General features: G+C 43.8%; 1 protein-coding gene across 2 annotated transcripts in view; it reads left to right on the top strand.

Moving 5' to 3' along the window:
* The first annotated feature begins 4,154 nt into the window (after positions 1 to 4,154).
* TMEM94 (transmembrane protein 94) overlaps positions 4,155 to 15,487 on the top strand; it is a 122,093-nt gene continuing 110,760 nt past the window's right edge. The window contains exon 1 of one of the 2 annotated variants that reach the window (XM_075903686.1): positions 4,155 to 4,311. The gene's annotated coding sequence lies outside the window, so the exon portion shown is untranslated. The remainder of the gene's footprint in view (positions 4,312 to 15,487) is intronic. The other variant, XM_075903687.1, reaches the window with a different exon arrangement.

Genomic DNA, 15,487 nt, shown 5'->3' with positions numbered 1-15,487 from the left:
GTAAGAATATTTCCCATCTACTAGCTTTAAGTTTTAAAAATTATTTTCCCTGAATGCTTATACATGCTACACAATCAAAAATAGATTAAAAACCTCTTTAATGCCTCACTACAGAACTCTGGATATGGTAAAAGAGAAAGGAAAATTACATTGTGCATACAATACCTGCTTTAAAGTGCTCCCACTCAAATTCTCATTTCTGCACTACCAGCAGCAGTACATTCTGACTGGGGCTGACTGAAAGGCACATGCAGAGAGGTCAAATAGTTCCCCTGGAACTGTCGCCTATTGCAAACCATTCAGAAGGCGGAAGCTTACTACAAATTGAGCTTTAGCTCTACCAGCACATATGTTATCATCCCAAGAAGAGACAGTATATCCTTACACCAAAGGCACTGGGAGCATTAATAAAATATTTTCAAAACTGTGCATATAGGCTTGCAAAAATGAAGCAGTTACCACTAATTCCTATTACATACACATCTTCCCTATCACAAAGGCCCCGCAGGCTTGAATGAAGTGAATCAATAACGGAAAGGAAAGGAAAGGAAAGGAAAGGAAAGGAAAGGAAAGGAGGGCATTTTGTAAATAGTTTTAGCAGCGAATTTGGAAAGTGATAGTAACCTGCTTAGCCATCCAGTTCTATACCTCTATACAAATACTGCAATTTCCAGAGTAATAATCCAAAACCCTAAGATAAAATTTTAGCCCACTATTCTAGAATACTGTAGTATTTTTACAAAATAAAGATAAAAACAAGGAAAATAGTTTTAAAGCTAAGCCACAAATAATCAGTGTATCCCGTTGCAGAACAGGTCTATGTTCCGTGGATTTTCAAGTACTCTAAACAATTGGCATGATTTTCTTTTAATCTCATTCTTGATATTTTCTATTCAGTTTTCTTTCCCTATCCCAACCATGGGACAGATAGGGGTGAAGTGTTCTTTCTTTGAATTTCTTTCTTAATTCTTCGGAAATAACAAGAGGGTTGGATTCCTGTGGGTTCCTGCTCTTCAGAGTATCCTAATAATAATAATATTTTATTTCCATAATGTCTTTCATGTAAGGATTTCAAAATGCTTTACCAACATTATTCAGTTCAGTCTCCAAACAACCCCAAACAGTGGATATTGTTAAACCTATTTTATAGATGTGGAAACTGAGACACGTAGAAATTAACAGTTCAATTCATTAACCCTTAGGAGTTCAGAATTCCCATTAACATTAATAGAAATTCCATGAATGCAGTGTTTGTGGGAAAAGGCCTATAACTGATTTTTCCAAGAAATCCCGACTCTGGTCCCCTGCTCAGGATCTATTTTCAACTTTACCTTTATTTAGAGAATATCTAAAAGTTAAATGTACTTAATTTAAAAAAATCCAAACAGGAAGTAAAAAACACACACGTTACACTAAATGCGTCATGATCTTACACTGATACAGCTCTTGTCCTCCTATAACCTCTTCCCTTCCCTTGTTTGTCATTGTTCTGATTTTCTGTATATTCTAGATTGTAAAATTCCAGAGATCTCTCATTTTATTTGCATCTAAAATTTCCAGGGCCAAGGAAATGCTGACGCCGTAACTGCTGGAGGCAGGTGAAGTGCTCACCCCTTCTGTCTCCCTGTGCTCTAGGATAGGGCACCAAAACCCAGGGGAGGTGCTCCTGGCAGGGGGCACCCTGGGATACATGGCACATTCTCCCAGCAGGGCCAAGCCAAGGCCGGCCGAGTTCCTGGCAACAGGGTGGATGCCCAGCGTGGTCCTGAAGCAAATGACATGTGCCAGCCAGGCACTGGCAGGACTTCACCCCACAGCCCTTATTTTGCCTTTAACCTCCAGCTCCATTATAAAAGCAGTCTGGGTCCTGCACTAGCCATGCAAGGTCCCAGGCTCAGATCTGGGTGGTGGCCTGGCTCCTCACGACTGGCTGCAGCCCCTCCTGCTGATCATGTCTGGGAGGATTCATCACCAGTTCATAGAGAGAAGGTGCTCCAGGGCAGCTGAATAACAGCATCTCAATTTACATGCTGCTTTAAAGAGTCACCGCCTGCCTCACCTGCCCAGTGACACCGCCCAAGCTTTGCCTGGAGGCTTTCCCCACTGCTCCCATTGGCCAGAATCTGACCAATGGGAGCAGCGGGAGGTGGTACCTGGGACCTGTGTGGGGCCCAAAGACAAGTAAGTGCCCCCCACCCCGTCATGCACAGACCCCTGCACCTCAGCTCTCTCACCCCCCCCATTGAGTCCCCGCACCTGCAGCCTGCTCCTGCACCTGCTCCCCCTGCCAGACAGCCTACCCCCCAGCCCACTCCTATACCCACACTTTGTTCTGCACCCTCCCTCCTGGCCACACACTGCACCATCCTTTGCTCTTGCCCCCTTCCCCTGGCCAGACAACTTATTCCTAGCTTGTTACTGCACCCTACCTCCCACCCAGACCTTGCACCCTCAACCTCCTCCTGCACCCCATCTCTTGCCCAGACCTTGCACCCTCACCCTCTCCTATATCCCACCTCCCACTCATATCCTGCATCCTCATTCCTCTTACTGGCAGCAGTCCCACACACTGAACCCACATTTTTGTACCAATCTCAGGGGGGAGGTCCCCAAAATCCACTAACCTTGGAACCCCAGAAGAGTAAATCTGGCCTCTTGAAAATCCTGAACCTCAGTCCTCCCTGTCCCATCCTCTCCCCCAGTGGGGCTGCAGTGCCAGGGGAGTGAGATATCTCAGTTGGGAGCCACGTCAGTGAGGGTTGGGGGCTTTTGGAGGGTTTTTTTTTCCTTTTCACTTGTGTGGCCCCCAACTGATTTTTTTGTGGTTCCCTCCCCCGCCATAAATAAAGAAAACACGGGAACCTTTTTTGCTGGACATAAATTAATATTTACTTTATTGTAAATGAAGCTCGATAAACTAACCTGAGAAAGTTAAAGCACTTAATCTGTTTAATTATTTGAATAAATACTTCCTTTCTTACTGGTTAAATTAAACTGTTCTCCCTAGCTGCAGCATTAGAAAAATGGCTTGGGCATGATTATGTACTTAACGGTGAGTTTCCATTAACAACTTATGGTCCATGGAAAGGTTTGCATTGAGCCAGGTGGGCAACAGGCAAAAAAAGTTTGAGAACCACAGTATTAGAGGGATGGGGAAGTGGGGCTGGTGACAACGTGGCAGGGCAAGGGGAACAGCCCCCTCCACCTGCGAGGAACAGCCCAGGTCCAGCCCTGCTGGCTAGAAGCCCTGTCCGTGTTCCCCTAGTGCTGGCCTCATGGAGCAGGTTGAGCAGCAGCAGGCAGGGGCAGCCGAGGGAGCAGGGGGTCATGGCGGCTGTGCTGCCCACCAAGATCCCACAAGGTAATTTCTATAAAACCTTTATTACTTTTCAGTATGTTACAACAAAATCATTTTACCAATCACTGTTTCCACTCAAATTTTTCATTAACCTCTCACGCACACTCATTGCATGACCATTTTGAATGCCTTTTTATTTAAATAAAAATAAAAAGCACCCCTTTAGAAATTCCTGCATACCTGCCTGCTCTCTCCTCTAAATTCATCTCCTTTGGCAGTCCTCTTAGTAAAGACCTCCTATACTCTCTTAAGTGTCACCCTCCACATGCAGCGATTTGATAACCCTTTGCGAATGACCCACAAAGTGGTGCTGGCTTATTCAGTGTGCTAAGGGCACCACATGCTGAGTGCTGTGCAAGGCGCAGGACACGCTTCCTGCTGCGAGGAGCCTGTTTGAAGGATGCTCCTACCCCATGGGCATTATCCCTGGTCTTGCCACTTTGTGTTGCCAGTAGCATGGTAGGGCCTCCTGCAGATTGGCCGCAGCAGCAATACTGCCCCTTGCAATGAGGTCTGCCGGTAGCAGACTTTAAGGGCTCTGCCATGCTACTGGCCGGGGCATGCACAAGAAGCCTTAGTGCAATGCTCAACAAGCGTCTCCAGTTGCAATCCGTAGGCGGCCTCCTCCCAGAACCTGGCACGCGCTAGGCAGACCCCGCCCAGAGAGGCGCTAAGAAAGGGCGGACGTACAGCGTCTACCCTCATCCGCATCAGACCTATCACAAGGCGGGACCCCGCAGCCCGGGAGCGAACTGACCAACCAGGCGACGGCGTCTTGAGCCGTGGCTGAAGTCTCATGCTTGGCGCCGGGGGGGGGGGGAGATGCATTTCCCCGCAACAAAGATGGCGGCTCTAGCGCTGTTAGGGTAGGTGGCGTGGGGCGCTGGCGGGGCGCCCTGAGGAGCTGCTCAGCCCGCCTAAGGGGGAACAGGGAGGAGTTGAGGGCGAGGCTGGTAAGTACCGCGCAGGCAGCGGGATGACTTGCTGGGCGCAGGAGATTCCCCTTCCCTCCCCGCCGGGCTCCCTGGTTGCTGGGGTGCAGCGGTGGGGGCTGCTCTGCCCCGGGGGGGGGGGGGGGGGCAGTTCCCGTTGGGTTCACTTCTCCCTGCCCGTTGGGCGCCCTGGGGGGCTGGGGAAGGGCTCGCCAGGTTGGGCGCTGCCTGGGTGTCACAGTTGGTCTGTATTCCCCTCCCCCCGTCTTTATCCCTCAGCCCTGAGACCTGGAGCTTTTCTCTCTAGCGCTGCTCTGAGCTTCTCTCCTCCCCGAGGGCGCAGAGGGGCGGTGTCACCAGCAGCGTTCACGCTGTTATTGCAGGTTCTCCTCTCTCTGGTATGTTTTCCTAATTCCCCAGCTTTGGGAGTCATGGGATGACACACAATCTTACTTGAAGGCAAAGAGTACGTTTTTTCCTGGTGGGGTTGAAAAATATTACCCAGTTGTACTGTGCTGGTTCAGAAACACAGGAAAATGAGAACTCTCAACATGTATCATTATTTTAAAAAAGTGCCTCTCTTCTCTTCCTCCTCCCCCCCCCCCCCCCTTCTGTGCCTGGCATATGATTTTTCAATGCTTAGGTTTGGCAGTACTGCACTTGTTTCATGACACTTGATTACATTAGAGAACTTCACTTTTGCAAGTACCTTCAACACTTGTGGCACATTTTGCAGCCACACACCCAAGTGCTTTCTTCCCAGTGCTGCAAAATTTCCCCAGCATTGCTTCAGCTGCACTTGTTCTGTGCACACCTCCGCTATTACAACTTGCCTAAGTTCTTTGGCTCTGTGGCACAGAGAGAAAACACTGCCATTTCAGCTGCCATTGTGCAATTCATTCTCCTAACACAGACCTATAGTGTCTTCACTGAACTCTCTACTCAAGATTCTGTGCTCCAAGCCTTGGAAGAGAAGTTATATTTCTCTTTTAACAGAAAACTTGGTGGGAAGTTGTGTTCAGAACTGTGGGATAGATACTAATGCATTATGAGCACAGGAAGTGCTGTGTGGACCTAAAACAGGATGGCTAGCATGTATGGTGCACATTGGCAATTTGCACTGGTTTATTTTATTGTAGGTCAATCTTAGGGATTGACTCAAAGGATAGCTAGAGTCCCTCTTTTCCAGTTTGCCTTGGTGTTCCGCTGAGCTCCAATGGGAAAAGTGTCTGTACTGTGATCTTAGGGTATGTCTACACTTGCACCCTCTTTCGAGAGAAGTATGCAAATGCAGCTGAGCGAAATTGCAAATGAAGTGTGTATATGAATTTCCCATGCTTCATTTGCATATTCGCGTTATGGTGCTATTTCAAAATGGCACTATTTCAAAATAACAAATGTTGTGTAGACACGGTTATTTCGAAAGAAAACCCTTCTGAAATAAATCTTATTTCTCCTACAATGAGGTTTACCAGTTATTTCGGAAGAAGGGTTTTCTTTCAAAATAACCACATCTACACAGCATTTGTTATTTTGAAATAGCTCTTTTTCAAAATAGCGCCATAACGTGAATATGCAATTCACATCCGCGCTTCATTTGCAATTTAGCTCAGCTGCATTTGCATTCCTCTCTCAAAAGGGGGTGCAAGTATAGACATACCCTTAGTTTGTATACAGTCTTTTTTGCAGGATTTTTACCATCTTGCAGTTCATTTCTGGTCTGCTTAACTTCCTTGAATTTTCATGCTTTAAAGGGATTTGATCTTTCTAGTTCTGAGGCTGCATGTTATTTCCATTGTGCTATTGAAATAAACTCTGTGCACAGATTTTTTTCCAGCTGAGGAAATTTAATTTAATATTTATTATATAGGTAGCACCAGTGGACCCAACAGTAATCAGGGCACTCTGGGGAATTGTTCAAACATAAAATGGGAGAGTCCCATGCCCTGCAGTAAACCAGAGAGTGCTGAAGGGAAGCACTATATAGAAAGATCAGAAGAGATTTCAAAAACTGACTGTAGACTTTAAATATCTCATTAAAATTCACCATAAAATGCTTCCTAATAGGAAGAGCTTATAAATAACTGCTTTATGATCACCTGCACTAAAACAAAAGCCTCTCTCCGAAGGGCAAAGATTTGTACATGGAGGGGTGGCTGCAGGTTTGAATAATAGAAACTGATTGAGTCATCTTTCCAAGGGAGATGTCTGTTCTTCATGGCATTACATTTGCTTTGGGGATGTTAAGTAGCGATTAACTAGCTGATCAAGTATTCGGAATTTCCATTGTCTACTCCTTTAATTGATAAAGGGGGGCATTCACTACCCCCACTGCGTCTCTGCAGTTTAGTAGGAGCTGGGTGTGTAGGCAGCCTGGCTCGTACTACATTTAAACTGCAGAGCTGTAGTGGGGTTAGGTCCCAGGAGCGGCATGAGCCAGGACTAAGCATTCCTGGCTCATGCTGGCTCTGGGACTGCTGTGCTTCTGCCTCCTCTGCCCCCGCAACACAGAGATGGTGGTGGGGGGAACCGGCTTTTAAGCCAGCTACCCACCGGCTCCTGCTTCCCCCTCCTTGCTTTCTCTGATACAGTGGGAGCAAGGAGGGGGGAGGAAAGCAAGTAGTTGAGTGGTGACTCCACTACCTGATGAGCCTAAGTTTATTGGGTAGTTGACTACTAAGTAGTCACTTGCATCCCTAATTTGCATGATGCTTTTATTAAGAGTAGAGGCCTACTTAATGAAAATTCACTTTTCCTTAGCCTCTATACAGTTGTACGGGTGCTGTATATAGGATGACTGACACCCTCCATTCTTCATCGCCACATGGCTGAACTGCACAAGTGTTGTGTATATCGGTTATTAAAAAAAAAAAAAAAAAACCTTTGGGATGCTTCAACTTGGAAGCTTTTACATTTTTAAAAAATCATTTAGATTTTTCATTAATAGCTGCTGAACTTCCTTGGGCTATAGTGCCTGCCAAAGTACAGTAGCCTGCATCTGACCCACTTGTTGGATTACTGCATGTACTGTGCTCGAATTAGAGCAATCAGCCAAGTATTCATAGTTGGCATGCTTATTTTTGCATAAAATGCTTTTGTGTTCTGTACACTAATGCTTCACATGTCTTCAGTTCATTTAATATCAAATCACCTTACAGACACACAAACCTCACAGCACCTCTTTTGAGATAGGTATTATCCCTGTTTTTGCAAATTAGGAAATTGACAGGGACAGGTTAATTGTCTTGTCCTAGGTCATGCAACAGGTCAATGACAGAGTTGTGAATAGAAGCTAGGAATCCAGACTTTCCTCACACTAATCCAGGGACGGGCAATAATTTTTAAAAGGGGGCCACTTCAGAAGCTTCTGAAGTGGCCTCAGTCAGAAGGGGTGGGTCCAGTAGACTTATTGTGCTTCCTCTCCCCTCCCTGCCCTGATTGGCCTGAGGGTGGGGAGCTTGCAGAGTGCTCCCCCACCCCCACCAAAGGCATATGGCAGCTAGAGATTGATGCTGGCTGTTTTAAAACAGCTGGAGCATCTCTCTAGTTGCCATGTGCTCTTGTGGAGGCGAGGAGACTTTGTGTGCTCTCGTGCCCCAAGACCCTGATTGGTCTGCAGGTGGGGGAGCGGCAAGGTGGCTGTGGGCTGGATCCACCAACTTGGCGAGCTGAATCCCTCCAGTGGAGGGCCCTTTACCCACCCCTGTTCTAATCTGTAGATAGCATTGATGGATGTTGTTTCTTTTCTTTGTAATTGTGGTTTTGGTCTGATCTGCATAATGTTCTCATTCAGTATTCAGACATGGCAAAATCACATGCCCAGGGATTTTTTAGCATTTGTTGATAGTGATTACATGATTATTTGTCCAGTAAGTGTGGAATCTTTGCTCTTTGTTCAGAATACTACTGTGTGAATGGGGGAGGATGTCTTTCAAGATAAGCTGGGATCGATGGATTTTGAGAGCCTGTGGCGTGCGTTACCTTTTCCTCTCTACTCACTATATTGAGTCAGCCCTGTAACTTTGTCAGTCTTTGCCAATTTGTGGTGAGAGAGTCTAGACTGTAGATCTCTTAAGCAAACTTGTTGTAATAATGTCCAAATGATAGGCTAGACTAGCACCATTCTGTCCTTTGCACACAAGGGCTGTACTTTGTTTTGAATGTATTTATGAGACAATTGAATTTGTTATTGTTCATTTGATATTTGCTTCTGGGGAACTCTTGAAGGAAAAAAAATTCCGCAGATATTGTAGTTGTTAAATACCTGCAGGTAGTAAATACTGCAAAGTACTGGTGTATGTCTGGTTACATACAGTAACAAAATGTAATTATGCATGCAGTTATCTTGTTTTTAGACTGGTACTAAAGAGCGTGAGTTGGTCTTATATCAGTGGGGCTAGTCTAGGCAAGCAGGATGAATTTGGGAAAGGAATCTTTGAATACAGCTTACAGTCCCCAGTCTTTGTGGCTATGTTTAGACTGCAGGCTTTTTGCGCAAGCTTTTCTCAGAAGAGATCATACTGCAAAAACACATCGAAAAAGTGATCTGCTTTTGCGAAAGAAAGCATCCAGACAGCATGGAGACTCTCTCAAAAGTAAGCTCTGATTGCTATGTGCAGAATGGCCACCTGTGCTTTTTCCTTTTTCTGCGAAAAACCTCCTCTTCCCCACTCCCATACACCTTTTTGCGAAAAAGCTCTTTTGCAAAAAGGCGTTCGTCCTCATAGAATGAGGAATACCTATCCTGGAAAAAAACCCCTGTTCTTCCAATTTTTTTTTTCCTGCAAAAGCACACTTGAGGTGTGGACGCTCTGAGTTTTTTTGGAAAAATGGCTGTTTTTTCTGGAAGAAAAAAAAACTTGTTAGCGTAGACATAGCCAATCTTCCCTCCTCCAGTGTTTATCTACTGAGGGACTTATAAGGACCCCATTACCACAGCATCATGATGTTGGGTATCTGTCACTTCTTTGGTACTATCCATCCTTGTGTGCATACTGTGTGAAGTGTTTTAGTATTATGTTTGCTCTTTTGGGGTCTCATCCTAGGAAGTCGCTGAAGACTCACCACTACTGTTGAAGCTCATGGGACAGGAGAGCTCTCATCACTTTTCAGAATTGAGTTCCAAATTGGGCTATAAATATTAGGTTATTTTCTTTATTTTGTCTCATATTAAATACAAGGACATGCTACTTCCCTATATCGTGGTCTTAGGAGATGTGTAAGCAGTGAAATAGAGTAGACAAAGGAGACCTCCAAAAATCTAGCCTTTGCCAAAGGAATTAAAGTAGTATATGTTTTCTTTCTGAAATATTTTATTTTAGTATTACATCTTGTATTTTAAGAAGATGGGAAGTAATTTTCAGTATAATATACATTAATCACAATATGTTATACCTCCCTAAACTGGGATTCTCTGCTCTGGCAATATCCATAGTTTGGCAGGATGGCAACTTGTCAGGAGCCCCATGGTGGAGAGCGGGGGGGAACAAGAGGTGGCACAGCGGGGAGTTCTGGCTCCAGGAGAAGTGGGCCTGGGGACCTCCGGCCCTGGCAACAGCTGGGGAGCTCCAGTCCCAGTGGCAGTGGGGCTGACGGCGACCAGGGAGCTCTGGCCTCAGGGAATCCCAACCAGGTCAGCGGCAGGGGGTCGTGGTGCTGGAGCTGAGCCGCAGCGGAGCCAGAGCCTAAGCCCATGTCTGAGCCAGGGTCAGCGGGGCCAGAGGAAGCTGGAAGCAGCCTGTAGTAGGGAGGGGCTGCAAGGCCAATGATAGCAGATCTCCCCTGATCAGGTCAGGTCTGAGGGTGCTGGACCAGAGAGGACCAACCTGTATTATCTTCCCTACCCTGTAGGGTTGCTGCATCCCTGTCAATCACATTGACTTTGTTAATCTGCATCTGATATATCTTTAGGTTTTTGTATTTATAAAAGCATGCCTAAGCCTCTGGTTGACTTTTTTTTTTTAAACTACTATTGATTTATTGTAACATACTGCTTAATATTAGCTTATTTAGGTGAAGCCTCTCAGGGACCTGATACAAAGTCCATTGACGTCAATGGCAAGACTTCCAAGCTGTAGCTCACAAGTAATTAATGTAAACTCTAAGATAACATTTTCACCCACCAAGAGTGTACTAGTATTTAATAAAGACTGGTCAGCTTTATGTTCATGTTGTAATTTTAAAATGTTTTTTGGAGAGGATGAAAATCCTCCTCTTTCAAGGCATGAGCCAACAAGCTACAGGCATTAAAAAGAAGCTTCCTGTATTGGCAGGTTAGTGTATAATAATTGCTCAGTTTAGACCAATTGTACTTTGAAGTACCCGATCTTGCCAGGGAGGATACTGGATTAGACTAGATGGATCACTGGCCTGCTCTAGTCTGGCAGTTATTACTTCTCTAACTAGGACAAAAATAAAATCAAAGGTGTATATTTTAGAGATGTTAAATTTCAGTTAATCAGCTAATCGAGTAGTTGATGGAATTTCCATTGACTATTTGATTATCTGATAAGAGTGTAGGAGGTGCTTGTTATCCCTGCTGTACCTCTGCCTTAGAAATGTAGTAAGAGCTGCCTGCAGCTCTTGCTATATTTCAAAAGCAGAGGTGCAGCGGGGAACCCGGCGTGAGTAGGGACTGAAGCAGCTCCAGGTTACCTGCTGCGCTTCTGCCTCCTTGCACCATGGGGGGAACCGGCTTTTAAGCCATCTCCCCTCCAGCACTGGCTCCTGCTTCCTCCCCTTGCTGCCTCTGATATAGAAAAAAGGGGGCGGGAGGGAAATACAAGTAGTCGACCTGACTACCCGAGAAACCTAGGCTTTTTGGGTAGTTGACTATTTGACTACTCTTACACATCCCTAGTATATTTAGGGCCTGCTCTTGCTAACACTGTGTGTTGGAAGTAATCCCATCATTTGTATGACTAAAGACTGTTTACCTGAGGGAGCTTTTGCAGACCAGACTTCCTTCTCAGATTCATGTTCTCCATACTTGCTGTTTGATTTCTGCTCTAGGTCCCTGCCCTCACTGTAACCTAGACATGCCTTTGGTTTCAAAATTCAGTACATTCCTTACTGATTTCGAGGCAGAATGAGTCTCTTCTTCTGTTAGCTAGTAAAGTGAACCCCTATGGAATAAGCTGAGAGCTTGTCTACATGAGACTTTATTGCACAGAAAACCAGTCTGAATTTACAGCACATAAGCTTACAGCATAGTAACATTCTGTGTAGACATTGCTACAGTGTACTAAAATTTCATGTTCCATGTCAAAGCACTCTACAGATCTATAGCCCACACAAGTCCTTTCTGTGTGCCTAGTGCACTGTAGATTCAAACTTTGGCTGCCACATAGTAACATCCATACAAGGGATGTTACTAAAATCCTGCTCCAGCCCCTACGGGTTAACTGGAACTGGTAAGCATCTCCCATTAAGAGTGATGCTTACTGGTTAACCTTTTATATCTCAGATCCTTTATAGACAAGCCCAAGACTCATCTACAGCCACAGAACGGTGGAAATGCCACAGGAATATTTCTTAAGTACTGTTTTGTTGTCCGTTTTTAAGCATCACTACTTTGTGTTTATATGGTTACTTTCAGAAGATCTCAGCAGCCTGTTAATGAACTATACCACACAGCTCCCCTGAAGTAGGCAAGTATTAGTCCGGTCTAGAAAGTAGGGACACTGAGGCACAGAGGTTATGGTTTGTCCCAGATCAAACGGTGAATTAGAGGAAGAAACAGAAGCCAGCAGTAATACTGCTTGTTGACCTGCTCTGATTACTGTACACAGTAAAATCTGAGCCTTAACACAATTAACAATACCGCTTTAAGTGCTCCATGAAGCTGCGGCCAACCGGGGACAGGTAGATAAATAAAGCACTGGCATCTAGCCAGGGGCTAACTCTGGTGAACCATCTCTGGCTTATTGCCCACCCCTGAGCTAGATGCTAAATACTAGTGAGTAGGAAGACCCTATGGCATTGCTATATAAGAAATCCAGTTTTAATCCAAGCCATTCTTTTCAAGGCAGCTATTTTTTCTCTTATTTGTTTTCCTCATGTTTCAAGTCTAGATGGTATATCCTTCTACACTTCATCATTTCTGGCAATGAAATGTTCAGACTCTGTCTTCTGTGTAGATGAAATCTAGATTGGGGATTATATTTAAATGAAATGAAAGCATTAGGAATTGAACACTCCAAAGAAAATTCTGTAGTCAGGAATATTTTCCCCCTCCTGAAATACTTGTAATATAGAAGATTTTGAAGCACAATTTCCAGGTGTATTGATAGTGTAATTGTCTGACTTTTTCCTTTCCAGCTACTGCCATTGTACATCTTGTATAACGTATCCAGTGTGTTGTTTTTATTATTGGATTATATAACTTAAATTCATCCAAACAGTATTATGAGGCTCATTCAGTTAATGTTCTGCAGTACTTTGAAATACTTGGGGGAAGGATACTTAACAAATGCAGAATATTATTACTAATATATGAAAATTCTGATTTAAAAAATATACTTTAAAATGCCTAGATTTGGGGAGACCATGTTTAACTCTCAAGATGGTTATTTTAATGTTCAGCTGGACACCTTTGGAGGCTCAGCATCTGATGTTCAGGCATGTGTTTCAAATGCTGCTTAGCTGATTGTTGGAAACTTGTTGACCTTCAGGTCAAAATACAATTGTCATTTGTTCTCCCAGAGTTTTTCTGGGTAAAAGGGGTAAGGTAAGGGCGGTGGGAAAGTTTTGGTTTGCATTTGGAAGGGTTCAGTTTGTTGGACATTGGGTCGGATTGTTTTATATTGAATGTGCATGTGGCCCATGCAGTGGTTGGATGAGTTATTATACATTGAAATAAAGAGAAAATATTCTAAATTAAAACTATGAACCTCTGTATGTTCCTCTAGGTAATTATTAGCTCAGTTCTGCAGAATTCTCACAGAATTGGCACAACATGGAACATGTTGAGAACTAACTGAATGTTAAAGACAGCACTTACACTGACTGTACCACTTGACTGAGCTTGCATGGCTTTTCACCCAGCCTGATGGCATTTCTCTGTGTGAATGTAATGCAATAACATTTGAACGCTACATCCACTCAGTTCCAGAATTCCAAGGACTAGGTAGACCCCTACGGATTTTTTGAGGGGAGGCGGGGATCTGAAAACCAGAAAGGGGGTAGGCGGGAGTGCAGTTTGTCATCTGCTTAGCAGAGTCATAGCTTCAGATACTTTTGTAATTGTCTACTGTTCAAAGAGACAATTTATGGTACCCATTTACACCCATATCTCATCTCTGCCTGACCTACCAGTGGAGTTTAACATGCTGACATCCTGCATGACTTATCTTCTAGACAGAAGGAAGATAAATTAGTAGTATTGAGTGGGTAAGGGGAAAATGCAGGGGGCCACCCATAGCCTCTTGCCTGGGAGGACTTGATCTCAGCAAGGAAAGAGTGGGGCATAGAGAGTTCCAGGGGTAGTATATGGGGCTGCGTGTGCAGAGGCTTTGGTGTAGGAGGAAGTAGAAGACTCTGGTATGGGAAGAAGGAATGGAGGTGCATAGAGACGCTAGAATGTGGGGAGGAGTGGTATGAGGGTGGGAGGAAGAAGATAGCAAAGTTGCCATGCCAGTATAGTCCCTTTAGTATTAACTCTGCCTCAGTTTCCCCCATCCTTTAGTCTGTTCTGGTTGTAGGACTGACCTGCTCTCCAGCCAGACCACTTTTCAGAGTATAGCCCTCTTCCGGGGCACAGAATCAATTTACAGAGACCAAGAGAAGGGTATAAAAAACTAGGGCTGTTAATTCACATAATTTAAATCTCACATAATTAAAAAATTAATTATGATTAAAAATTGTGATTAACTGCACTTTTAATCACATTGCTAAATACAATACCAATTTAAATGTATTAAATTTTTTATATTTTTCTGTATTTTCACAAATATTGATTTAAATTACACTACAATATAGAGTGTATGGTGCTCACTTTATATTATTTTATTCCTAATACTTGCACTGTAAAAACAACAAAATAAATAGTATTTTTCAGTTCATCCCATATAAATACTATAGTGCAATCTTTCTTATGAAAGTGCAACTTACAAAAGTAGATCATAGAATCCTAGGGCTGAAAGAGACCTCAAGAGATCGAGTCCAGCTCCCTACCCAAAGCAGGACCTACCACTAGCTAAATCATCCCAGTCATGACTTTGTCAAGCTGGGACTTAAAAACTTCTAGGGATGGAGATTCTACCACCTCCCTAGGTAACCCATTCTAGTACTTCACCACCCTCCTGGTGAAATAGTTTTTCCTAATATCCAACCTAGACCTCCCCCACTGTAACGTGAGACCATTGCTCCTTGTTCTGCTATCTTTCACTACTGAGAACAGCCTCCCTTCATCCTCTTTGGATTTTTTTTGTTACATAATTGATCTCAAAAACAAAACAATGAAAAACTTTGAACTAAAAGTTCACTCAGTCCTACTTCTTCTTCAGTCAATTGCTAAAGCAAACAAACTTGTTTACATTTATGAGAAATAATGCTGCCCACGTCGTCTTTACATTGTCAGCTGAAAATGAGAATAAGTATTCACATGGCACTTTAATTTACATGCCAGATATGCTAAACATACATATGTCCCTTCATGCTTTCGCCACCATTCCAGAGGACATGCTTGCATACTGATGACATCCCTTTTTTTAAAAAAAAGCATGAATTACATTGTGATTGAATTCCTTGGGGGAGAAATGTATGTCTCCTGCTCTGTTTTACCTACTTTCTGCCATATATTTAATGTTCTAGATGTCTCGGATGATGACTAGCACATGATATTCATTTTAAGAACACTTCTACTGCAGATTTAACAAAACCCGAAAAAGGTATAAATGTGAGATTTCTAAAGATAGCTACTGCTCTTAAGGTTTAAAACTCTGAATTGCCTTCCAAAATCTGAGAGAGATGAGGGGTGGAGCATGCTTTCAGAAGTCTTAAAAGAACACCACTCCAAAACAGAAAACTGCAAAATTCGAACCACCGGCATCTTACTAAGATGATGAAAATGGACATGTGTTGGTCTGCTCTGCTTTGAATCATTATCAAGCAGAACCTGTTATCAGTATAGACGTATGTTCTCTGAAATGGTGATTGAAGCATAAAGGGACTGTAAGAGTTCTTGTTCAGTCCTGAG

The sequence above is a fragment of the Pelodiscus sinensis genome, chromosome 20, assembly GCF_049634645.1.
Source record: "Pelodiscus sinensis isolate JC-2024 chromosome 20, ASM4963464v1, whole genome shotgun sequence".
Classification (NCBI taxonomy): Eukaryota; Metazoa; Chordata; order Testudines; family Trionychidae; genus Pelodiscus; species Pelodiscus sinensis.
Note: the sequence above shows the minus strand (reverse complement) of the source record. Positions and strands in the feature narration are given on the sequence as shown.